General features: G+C 50.2%; 2 long non-coding RNA genes across 3 annotated transcripts; both read left to right on the top strand.

Moving 5' to 3' along the window:
• The first annotated feature begins 415 nt into the window (after positions 1-415).
• LOC131484426 (uncharacterized) lies at positions 416-10,645 on the top strand. 2 transcript variants are annotated; one of them, XR_009248241.1, is made up of 4 exons: positions 416-672; positions 3,556-3,717; positions 4,452-6,564; positions 10,188-10,645. It is a non-coding gene; the product is annotated as an uncharacterized LOC131484426 (long non-coding RNA). The 2 variants fall into 2 exon arrangements; XR_009248242.1 differs by lacking the exon at positions 10,188-10,645 and having other exon boundaries at positions 4,452-4,630; positions 6,261-7,476.
• Positions 758-2,241, top strand: LOC131484427 (uncharacterized). Its single transcript, XR_009248243.1, has 2 exons — positions 758-1,528; positions 1,855-2,241. It is a non-coding gene; the product is annotated as an uncharacterized LOC131484427 (long non-coding RNA).
• Positions 10,646-11,525: the final 880 nt, after the last annotated feature.

The raw sequence follows: 11,525 nt of genomic DNA, 5'->3' as shown, positions 1-11,525 counted from the left end.
CAGGCCCCGAATGGTGCAGCCATTCCTCCAGGGTCACACGGCTGCTAAGTGGCTAAGCACCGACCCACTGCTGCTTTCAGGCCCACATGACACGGAGAGGCGGCCCGGGGTGGCATGGGGGGGGGGGGGGGGGACACGAATCTCACCAGTTTGGAAATACACAGAAACTCCTGTGTTCCACGAGGCGACAAGATATAAAGGCCTCTGGTCATCCCACGCGTCCCCAGCTGGGCGCCATACAGGGAAGGCCCCTTCCCCAGGGTCCCTGCCGGCCAAGCCGGCCCCTTCCCAGAGGGAGGCGCCCCGGTGGCGGAAGCGCCGAGAATTCCGCGGGCGCGGGTGCGCGGCCGGCCGGGGACCCCACCGCGCGGCCGGAACGGGAACTGCGGCGGCGCGTCGCTCGCCCGCCCGCCCGCCCCCTACCCGGTCCTGCGAGGCCTTTCCACCTCGGCACAGGCCTGGCCTTCGCGGAGCATCACCGGCTGCAGCGAATCCGGTTTCCTTCCCGCGGCAGCCCGCAGTCAAGTGTCAGAATGGGCAGCACAGTGACGGATGCCAAATAGGAGCAGTGACAGGAGAGGAATGTTTGGAGAATGACCAGAGATCCGGAAAGATCCATCCCTCTGGGACAGGAGCCTTACACAGAGAGAGAAGAGAAGAATTCGGGCAAAGGTTGGAGGAGTGAGGCCCCAGGATCCAAGGCAGGGACACCTGCGGGGGAGTTGGGCGGGGTTGGGGGGGGGTATGGAGGGGACTTCAGCACCCCACTGAGGAACTGGGACTTTTCTTGGAGATTGTTGTTTCTCAAGGGAAAGTGGGGTGGCACCCCTGCTTCCAGAGGCATTTGATGATGCACAAGGAAATCCAGAAGTCATGAAATAAACGTGACTTAGCTTTCTTGAGTTTGCAGGAGAGCACATAAATAATGGATATTTTACGGAACCTGTAATGCAAAATCCCCATACACTTAAAGCTGAAATAGATTTCCATTCTGTTTGACTGTGGCGGGCTACTTCAAGATGTGTTCTCAGGCCCGGGGACACCATTCTGCCCACTGTGCCCTGACAGCGTGTCTGTGCAAGTGCAGGCAAAGCCCTGGGAAGTCTTGGGGGGAGAGGGGGTTGGGAAGGCTTTCTCCGAGCGAGAGGAGGTCACGTGGCATTTCACAAAGCTCACTCCTGCTGCGCCAGTAGGGGGAATGGTTGGCCGCAGGGGCCTGGGGCCAGAGAGAAGGAGTCCTCAGGTCTGATTCCCTGGAGAGCATCTCAGTGCTTTGCAAAAATTATCTCTAAGTCCTACCACAACTGAAAAGGGGGATTCTATTCGTTTTACAGCTTTACGGAGGAAGAAACTAAAGTTGAGAAGGACAAAGAGACCTTCCCAAGATAATGCAGCTAGTAAGTGGCTGTCTCAGAACCACACCAGCCAGACTCCAGAAATCCCGTTGCCCAGGCCCAAAGTATCAGTACTGACCATCTCCTCCTCCCTGTAAATCTCAATCAACACTGTCATGGGGTCAACCTCAGAGGTGAGGAATGCTGTGAACACACCCCAAAATCTTGTGCCTAATGTGTCCCCTTTGGTAGTTCTTCTAGTTTTCTGAAGTCCCCATCACTAGAGATTTCTCTGAGAAGGAAGGTATGGCAGGCCACTGTCTACTATGTGGAAAGAGTGATCATTAAATCTGGGGAAGCTCAGGGTTTGAGGAGGTGGCCAGGAACTTCAGAGGGAGCAGAGAGCAGAGTGCCCGTGTCCGAGCCCTCTGAGCAATGCTTCTGGGTGGCAAGGGTTGGCTCAGGGACAGTTCTGTTTCTAGGAATAAGCAAGAAATCCTTCTCAACTTTCTTGTTTTAGAGAAAAGAGTGTCCCCTGCTTCTGCTCAGTGTCCAGGAGTATCCCGAACAGAAGGTAGGGCCCTCTGACAATGTCAGCCACCAGACCAGGCTCCAAGAAGTGGCCAAGCTCCAAGAGGATGGGTGAGAAACACTCTGAAAAGTGCTCAACCAACCGCTGATGACTCCCCGGAAGGCTTGCCTTCCTGCCTGGGTTGGGCCTTTGGGTCAGGATCTCACCAGGCACAGTGACCATTTGGGGACATTTCCTCTTGTCTCCTGTATACAGATCATCGTGGGAGCATGCACCCCACCCATCTCAGGGCTATGTGTTCTTTGGCTAGCAAAGAAAGGGGAACCCAAACATCAAAGCTGGCCATTAACAAAAATGTTATGTTGTAGACTTGTACCAAGGCCCTAGCTCAAGTGTTCATATTCTTTTTTTCCAATGTTTATCTATTTTGAGAGAGAGAGAGAGCACGTGTGCACATGACCATGCACCCACTCAAGGGAGGGGCAGAAGGAGAGGGAAAGAGAGAATTCCAAGCAGGGTCCCTGCCGCCAGGATGGAGCCTGACATGGGGCTGGATCCCACGAACCGTGAGATCATGACCTCAGCTGAAGTCAGGAATCTGACGCTTAACCGACTGAGCCACCCAGGCTCCCCTCATGTGTCCATATTCTTAATTCAGCAGTTCTCATAGCTCTCTGGGGCCCATTGGGAATCCCTAAGACCCTTTCAGGGGGTCCTGAGGTCAAACATATTTTCACAAAAACACTAAGATGTTATTTGTCTTTTTCAGTCTCATCCTTGCACAAGTGTGCAGGGGAGTTCTCCAGAGCCCGTATGACATGTGACATAGCAAACCAAACGCACAAGCAAATATAAGAACCTAGCTCTCTTCTATTGAGCCATTGTTTGCAAAAGTGCAAAACACCCTTTTTACGAACTTTTTTGTTTTAAAAAATCTAGTTTTCATTAAAATGTGTTAATATGGGTTTATTGTTGCTATTTAAAAAAAATTTTTTTTAATGTTTATTTATTTTTGAGAGAGGGAGACAGAGCATGAGCGGGGGAGGGGCAGAGAGAGAGGGAGACAGAATCCAAAGCAGGCTCCAGGCCCTGAGCTGTCAGCACAGAGTCTGTCACGGGGCTTGAACTCACAAGCTGTGAGATCATGACCTGAGCTGAAATTGGATGCTCAACTGACTGAGCCACCCAGGCGCCCCTATTGTCGCCATTTTAAGTGAAGTAATGCATAGTTTTAAAATTCTCAGCTTTACTTTCTAATACAGTATAGATCAAGAGATACAACCCACGCCAACACCCTGGATCCTTAATCATTTCTAAGAGCATAAAGTTGTATAGAGTGTAAAGGGACAAAACGTTCAGTCTGGCTGGAGACACTCTCACACAAGCCTGGCTGCTGCTGCCTCCACCCGCAGGGGCCAGCCACAGCCTGGCGTTTCTCCTCAGGGCACACAAGGTGGACCCACTGGCCAGAAACAAGGAGAAAACCCAGGCGGGAGACCGTTGCAGGGATGATGTTGCTGCCTCCAAGAGCCAGTTGACGTTACACTGTAGTAACACAGGGGGGCGCCCTTACCAATCAGCAGAGCTGGATGCCAAGATTACCAATAGGAGTTTTACTGACCAATTTAAACAAATTTAGTCTGTCAGCGATGATGTAATGTTTACCTCTCTTGTGTTTCCCTTGCTCAGTGTGTGCTCCAATAAATTTGCACGGCCTTCTTGTTTATCAGCTCTGCACTGGTAAATGGTGCTCTGGCCCCTCACGAGAGCCTCAGGAAGGAATGACGTCATGCATGGGACGATGAGCCTCCTGAAGCGGCCACTGAAACTCCAGCCTCCCGTGGAGTCCTGGTGAGGATAGAGGGATACTTTTACTATACAGAGCTCCCATAGAAGCCACAGTGCTATGGCAGCCACCACCAGTCAGGACTGACGTTGGACACAGCTGAGGTCATCCCAGTTACCACAGTCTGTGGATCAGTGCATGAGGTTGCCTCCTCACCAGGCCATGGGATCCTGAGATCCTGATCCTTGTCAAGCTCTCCTACAGGACCGGCACCACTGTGCCTCGCCCCCACTGGACTTGTTGAAACTCAGCTTTTGGCATCAGGGCCAATGTGGAATTGTCCCAAGAGATCCAGAAATCCAAACCCTGGCCTGAGGGTTAGGACTCAGTGAGGATAACTGAATATGACTTTCTCCTGCCCTCAGGACCAAGATGATCCTCCTTCCCCTGCCGGACAGGCCAACAAGCTTCCCCGAAGATGCTTCCCACTGACTGGCCAATCCCAACATCCCCCTCACAACTCTGTCCCTCTGCCTCTAGGTGCTTACCCTCATTACATGGCAAGATGAGTCAGATTTCTTAGGAAGAATTGAGGGGAAAATTCACTGAGATATTAACATGCATTCTCCCAGTGCTTTCTTCTCCCCCTTGAAGGTACCCAAGCCCTTGGTAGAGTCTTGCCTGAGGTAACTTTGCAAAGCAGGCCTGATGGGTCTTTAATAAAAGCTCAAACTCACAGATGTCCTGCAGGGGGCATCTTTGAGAGTAGCACTGAAGAGAGATTTTTTTTTCCCCCTAGGTTTGAGGGAGACCACCATGAGACATGTGAACAAAGGACAGGCTCCATGGTGCACCTGGACCTTCTGGACCCTCCACTCTGGGACTTCCAGCTGTGCCAGATATCGCTGCACCAGGAATGTTGCACAGAAAGCACAGAGCCACCTGATTCTAAGGGTCCACGCCAGGCTGCTTCAGTCAGTAGGTGTCCAAGTGGTAAAGAGGCGGGCCTAGTGACTACGTCAGAAGGAAGCTCCAGAAGTTTCCACACGGTTCTAGCAGGGGTGTGAGAGCACTTGGGGTAGATTAAAGTTGATTTGGAAGAATTAAAGGTCTATGAGTCAGTAGAGCCATTCAAACCAATGTATGTCTCAGGGCTTACTGGAGTTGAGTATACATGGGTTGGGCTCTGGGTGGAGAGGACCTTTGTTCCTCGAGTGGCCATGTCCAAGAGGATGGCCAGGCCAGACCAGATGCTGGGTGCCCAGAGGTGGAAAGGGAAAGAAATTACCATGAATGGTTTAAACTAATGAGATTCATCTCTTGAGGATGGGAAGGGGTCCTTGTGTTCATGACTGCCTGATATCTGATCAAGAAAGGTGGACAGAGAAGGCTGTTGGGTAGGAAGCTACTAGTGTCTGCTCATACCCGCTTCCATGTGTTCTACCTTGAGTATTTCTGAAGCCTGTTGTATATTGCCGTTTAATCTGAAAAGGAGAGAGAAAGCAAAGACCCACCTGATGTTTCTGAGTATCAAAGTTACCTCAGGAGGAGGGAGGTGCATGGCTATCCTTAAGCCAGGGGCTGATGTGTGTTGTGGCCTGCCTGCATCACTGGTGAGAAGGGCCCAGAAATCTTTCTGCCTGGGGGGCAGAGAAGGCTTCTGGAAAGCATTCAAACTTAAGCCAAAGTATGTCCTTGAGAAGAGATCACAGACACAAGTTTGAACCAGTTAGAATGCCCCAGCCCTCAGACGGGAGCAACAACAGGTCAGCAGAGTGCCATCACTCCGTTTTATCCCCTTCCCAGCACCCCCATGTCCTCAACAGTTAAATTAACCCCATCGTTAAAATAGAGTGAGATTATAAAATATGGCTTCACCTTAGTTCTGAGTGACTGAGGCTCCCGCTGGGAAACCATGGGGCAAAATGAGGCACTTTTCCTGGAATCTTGTGCTTTTGAGGATCCCAGAGAACACAGCGCACTGGGACCCCTCATGGAGAGCCCTGCTTACCATCGACGGTGTCCTGCAGCGATGGCCATCCATCCAGCAATGTCAGGGGCCCCTGGCAACTGTGGCTGAGCCCACTGGGGTCTGACAACATAGCCCGAGTGGGTAATGGTGGTCACTCCAAGTACCTTTGTCTAGACTCGCTCCCCAGGTAATTTCAGCCTGTTCTTGGCTCGCACATACAGCATCTTTGTGAGAATTAGAAATAGGAGCCCTGTCTGGATGGAAGAATTATGAAAAGGCAGCTCTCCCCTGGTGTGTAGCAAGACTTGACAAGTGGGTCTAAGGCTGCATTTCAGCCTTTCTCCAAAGCCAGGCATTTCTGGACATTTTAAACATTTTTAAAATCCAGAAAAGTATAAAGAGGAAAATAGAAATCACCCATAATCTCAATATTTCAACCCTCGGAAAACTTAATGTGGAGAGAAGTTGGATCCAGAGGGTCCTTTAAGGCCCTTCCTTTGGACGATGACGTTGAGTCTTGCTGGCCAAACCAGGGCCTGTGCTGGATGCCAGGTCTCGCTGCTCCCTCGCCAGCCTGGGGCCCTGGCCATGGTGATATACAGGCTGTGCTGAACAACACTCTTGTTTTCTCCACAGCCTTGACCCGGGAATTCGGTTTCTCTTCATAGGATTCCAGGTGTTGCGTTCCTGGGACTCACGGCCCTCTGGAAAACCATTCATTGACTCGTTCTCATTTGAGAATATTTCTGGAGCATCTTCTCTGCCTCATTCTTACCGTGGAGAAAAAAAAAAAGTCACAGTTGAGTCTCTCCCCCTCTGCCCCTGTGGGCCAGCTGCTCTGACTCTTGGCAGCTGTCAGCTGTCCCTGTGCTCAGAGCCTTGTCTCCCTTTGACCTCTCATCCCAAGATACTCAGCTGCATGCCAAAGATCTGCTCTCTGGTGAGTCCCTCTAGTAGCCATTCTCGGTACAGGGCCCCGAACATTCCTTCACTTGTGTCGACCTTTGGCAACATCCTTTATACTGTCTCAGGACCAGGCCCTGCCATGATCTGAAAGGTCCCAGCAGAGGTGCGTTTGGGTGGTTGAGTCAGCTGAGCTTCCAACTCTAGATTTCTGCTCAGGTCATGATTTCACGGTCGTGGGATCGAGCCCCAAGTCATACGCTGACAGTGTGGTGCCTACTTTGGATTCTCTCTCTCTTTGCCCCTCCCCCCACTCATTCTCTCTCTCCCTCCCTCTCTCTCTCTGTCTCAAAATAAAGGAATAAACATTAAAAAAAAAAGTCCCAGCGGATGGCAGAAAGATCACAGTGGAAAGAAGGGAAGTGTCAGACAAAACTCCAAGGAGGAGGTAGATTTGAAGGTCTGAGGTTCTCAAGAGGTAGAAACTGCAGGCAGATATTTTAGGTACAGGTGGCAGCTGAGCAGAGCAGATGGACCCTCAGGACATGCCAGGGTAGCTTGTCACCATGTTTCTACACATGTAAACTTCACGTGCATGCTAATGTCATACACCTGCATGCTCACATCTGTGTACAAGGGTTCTTCCTGAGGCTGAGCCCGAAGAGCTTTAACAGGCAAGTGGTTCTGACACCAGAGGTGAGAGCTTCAATTAGCCTTTAGGGCAGACCCTTTCTTCTCTCCTTCCTTCCTCCCTTCCTTCCTTTTTTCCTTCCTTCCTTCTCTCCCTCCCTTTTTCCCTTCACCATCAAAAAGGACCCTTGAGTCCCATGAATATAAGATGACATTATTCTTGGGGAAAACCATCAAGTTATTAACTCATAAGGGATTGTATATGGATGTGTCTGAACTTTGTCACCAAGGCTGCTGGCAGTGTGTGCGGGTGGGGCGGGGGGGGCACAGAAGGAATGGAGGGGACAACAGAAGTGCATAGGATTTGTGACAGCATTATCCCTCCACTGGTGTTCATTCCCGAGGAGATGGGTGATTGATGACATAGAAAATAGGAGGATGCTGCACCAGATGTTCTATGAGTTTTTAAAAAAGATTTTCCTTCAGGAATGTGAACATTATTTTTTTAATGTTTATTGATTTATTTAGAGAGAGAGAGAGAGTGCACAAGCAGGGGAGGGGCAGAGAGAGAGAGAGGGAGAGAGAGAATCCCAAGCAGGCTCTGCATTGTCAGTGCAGAGCCCGATGCGGGGGATCAATCCCATGAACCCTGAGATCATGACCTGAGCCAAAATCAAGAGTCGGATGCTTGGGGCACCTGGGTGGCTCAGTTGGTTAAGCATCTGACTTCGGCTCAGGTCACGATCTTGAGGTCCATGAGTTCGAGCCCCACATTGGGTTCTGTGCTGACAGCTGGGAGCCTGGAGCCTGCTTCAGATTGTGCCTCCGTGTCTCTGCCCCTCCTCTGCTCACTCTCTCTCTCTCTCTCTCTCTGTCTCTGTCTCTCTCTCTCTCTCTCTCTTCCTGAAAAATAAATAAATGTTAAAAAAAAATAAAAAATAAAAAGAGTCGGATGCTTAACCGACTGAGTCACTCAGGCGTCCCAGGAGTATGAAAATTCTGAATGCATTAACACTGCATACATGTTAACAGATCATTACATAGCATTGTGGGTCTTTTGCTTTAAAAAAATTTTTTTTTAGTTTGTTTATTTACTTTAAGAGAAAGTGAGCACAAGCAGGGGAGGAACAGAAAGAAGGAGAGACAGAATCCCAAGCAGGCTTCACGCCATCAGCACACAGCCTGATGCGGAGCTCAAACTAGCGAACTGTGAGATCATGACCTAAGCTGAAATCAGGAGTCACTTAATTGACTGAGCCTCCCAGGCGCCCCTATGTAGAGCTGTTGTGAAGCAAAAGGACTGTTTCTTAAAAATAAGAATATTATAATAGTGGCATCATCAGCAAGCCTAAATTAATAGTTGATGTGTTTAAATATATATTGTCAGTAAATGATCTACACTTCGTGCCTCCCCGGGCTGTTCCTCTGGCATGTGCGTGTGGTCACATCTGATAACCCCAAGTGGAGACGGGCTCTCAGGGTGCACACCATGAGCAGAGGGGGCTGCAGTGAACACCAAAACACAACGTTCCCTATACTACGTAAAAGACTTCACAGACTCCTTAAAACTCATCCAGGGACACCAAGTTCAGAACAGCAAAAACTAGAGGAAACTCTCTCCCATGGAAGACACGCCACAAATCATTTGAATCAAGTCCTTACAAGACAAACATGAAAAAGATGTTTGGCGATCTTGATTTTAATTTAAAAATTAAACTTTATATTAAAAAGGCAATCTTATTTGACTGCTATTGTGTGTGTCCTAGGGGAAGTGGTACACAGAGCAGGGGTTTAAACAGCCATCAGAAAAGTCCTGACTCTACCAGGATGGGACCCGTGTGACACTTTCAGCTTCCCTGACCCCATGTGACACTTCCAGTTGCAGTAAGAATTTCTGTCACCAGAGTCAATGCGGCAAAGATTTGCTGAAGGAAAAAATGTAAACAAACCCAGATCATCTGATTCCAAAGCCTGTGTTTTGGGTTGTTATTGTTGTGTGTGTGTGTGTGTGTGTGTGTGTGTGTGTGTGTATGTTTTCATTATACCACAAGTACCAAAGTAGGCAGATCTTTAGTTATTTAATAACTATAATTAAATTGTTGAATTATAATAAAAGGATGTAATTTTAAAAGAAAATCATTGTGTTTGCATTCCCAGCACTGTGCTGAAGGGAAAGCTTAGAAAAAGAACCCTGTACTCTGCTCGGGGAAACGAGAGACAGAGGCAAGACAGCAAGTGGGAACAAGGACAAGGCTGCCGGTCATGAGAAAGAACCCTCTCTGCACGTCCAAGTCCTGGCCAGGAGCCCTTGATGACTTCCTGGCACAGACCGTGGTTGGGCACCAAGTGTGTCCTTTCCCCTTACCAGGCCTGAGGGTTCTTGTTGTGCCCACCAGGGGATGAGAACAGATTCCCCAAGAGCACTTTCCAGGGCTAAATGTTGCAGGATTTTTTTTTTACCTCAACACCCGGATTCGTCCTCTTGCCGCTGGAAGAATGAGGAGGGGGACACACAGTGAGCAGCAGGCAAAGTTTATTAGAGTATAAGAAGGGAAGAATAGTAGGAAAACTCTCTTTACCTAGAGGGGACGTTTGAAGGTGAATACTGGGGACTATAGGCAAGGGTCCTTGTTTTATAAGGTTCTGGTGGACTCCCCTTCCCTTCCCCCTCTTTCCTTTTCAGGTCCTACGCTCATTGGCTGGATAACTCTAGATGCTGGGTTGTCTATTCCTGATTGGCCGGTTTCCATTGTATGAAGGGTGGTCTATGGCCATATCATTCCTTGTGGATTATACATTTTATGGTCTACTATTTACTTTTAGTCAGGTAGACAAATTCCTGAGGGGAACCTGAGGGGGAGTAGGTGGTGTCTCTTACATTCCTAAGAGGGGCCTTCCGCCCGAGGGGGTTTGCTGTCGTTAAAGGCTCCCAGCATTATTTCAAAATATGTTTTTTTCCCCCACCCAGAGACCTCAGGTCCTAATCTTTCCCTCTCTGCCTGTTTTATCCTATCTTTCCCTATCATATAGATTGCATGACTACCCAAGGGAATAGCATAAGCAAGAGCCCTGAGGCTGGATCGAGCCACAGTGAATTTCTTGTTCACCCAGGAGCCCTGCCTACTGGGAGGATCAGATGGCAAAGACTTCTTGGAAGGAGTTTGAACTTGGCCCTGTAGACAGTCGGAGTCGTTGTAGGTCCAATACGAAGCAGGTAGTAATACATTTAATCCAAACCATTGAAGTCTCAGTGAGGAGAGGGGAGCCTTCCTCCATCTTCCATCTTCTCAGCCTCTGCCCTGGCCCAGCACAGGGCAGGGCTCACAAATGTCCACGGAGTGTGAGTTCAGCTGCAAGAACATGTGACAAAGTTCACAGACCTGGCAATGCGAGGGCTTCTGTGCACTGAGTTTCTCAGAAGGGAGAGCTTGTTGAGGGGCCGGGTTTGGGCCTCTGATGGCCCCCAGGGGCTGAGTGTAAAATACAGCAGAGTTGGGGTGCCTGGGTGGCTCAGTCAGTTGAGCGTCCGACTTCGGCTCAGGTCACGATCTCGCGGTCCATGAGTTCGAGCCCCGCGTCGGGCTCTGGGCTGATGGCTCAGAGCCTGGAGCCTGCTTCCGATTCTGTGTCTCCCTCTCTCTCTGCCCCTCCCCCGTTCATGCTGTGTCTCTCTCTGTCTCAAAAATAAATAAACGTTAAAAAAAATTAAAAAAAAAAATACAGCAGAGTTAACGGGATCATTTGATGGTATTTCTCCGCTGTCGATACCCCTCCCATCCTCTGGTGCGTGTGTGGCGGGAGATCCAGCTTTGCTGATGCACTCAACACAAGCTTTATCTGTTCCTTATGGGACCCAGCACTGGGAGGTGGGGCAGGCCCAGGGGCTTCCCACCAGATGGCAGACAGGCCCACCCACAGCCCTGAGGCACCTTCTACTAGGGAGGGCTAGGATTTGTCCCCAGGGCCACAGTCTGGCAGACCAGTCTGATCTTGGCTGGTTTCTCCTGGGCCACAGCCCACTCACCAGCTCCAGGGTTTTGAGGCGGACTGTAGAAGGGGTGGGGGTGAAGGAGCCCTCTTAGGAAGCTCAGAAGTACAGCTCAGGCACCCTTATCCCTAGGTGGGAGTGGGGCTTCTGAGGACCCTGGGTCTGCTGCTGGGATCGGCCGACTTCTGGTTTGACGTCAGACTGGGTGTGGGCTCCAGTCACAGACCACCCAGCACAGGCCTCATCTGGGCTTTGCAAAATAAACACAGTTTGCAACACCTGGCCACACAGAGGCCGGACCCCCTCCCGGACTCAGGCCTCCAGGGGTCCCACGACTGAAATCCAGTGCTTGGAGCCAGGCCAGGCCAGGCCAGGCCAGA

The sequence above is a fragment of the Neofelis nebulosa genome, chromosome 9, assembly GCF_028018385.1.
Source record: "Neofelis nebulosa isolate mNeoNeb1 chromosome 9, mNeoNeb1.pri, whole genome shotgun sequence".
Classification (NCBI taxonomy): Eukaryota; Metazoa; Chordata; class Mammalia; order Carnivora; family Felidae; genus Neofelis; species Neofelis nebulosa.
Note: the sequence above shows the minus strand (reverse complement) of the source record. Positions and strands in the feature narration are given on the sequence as shown.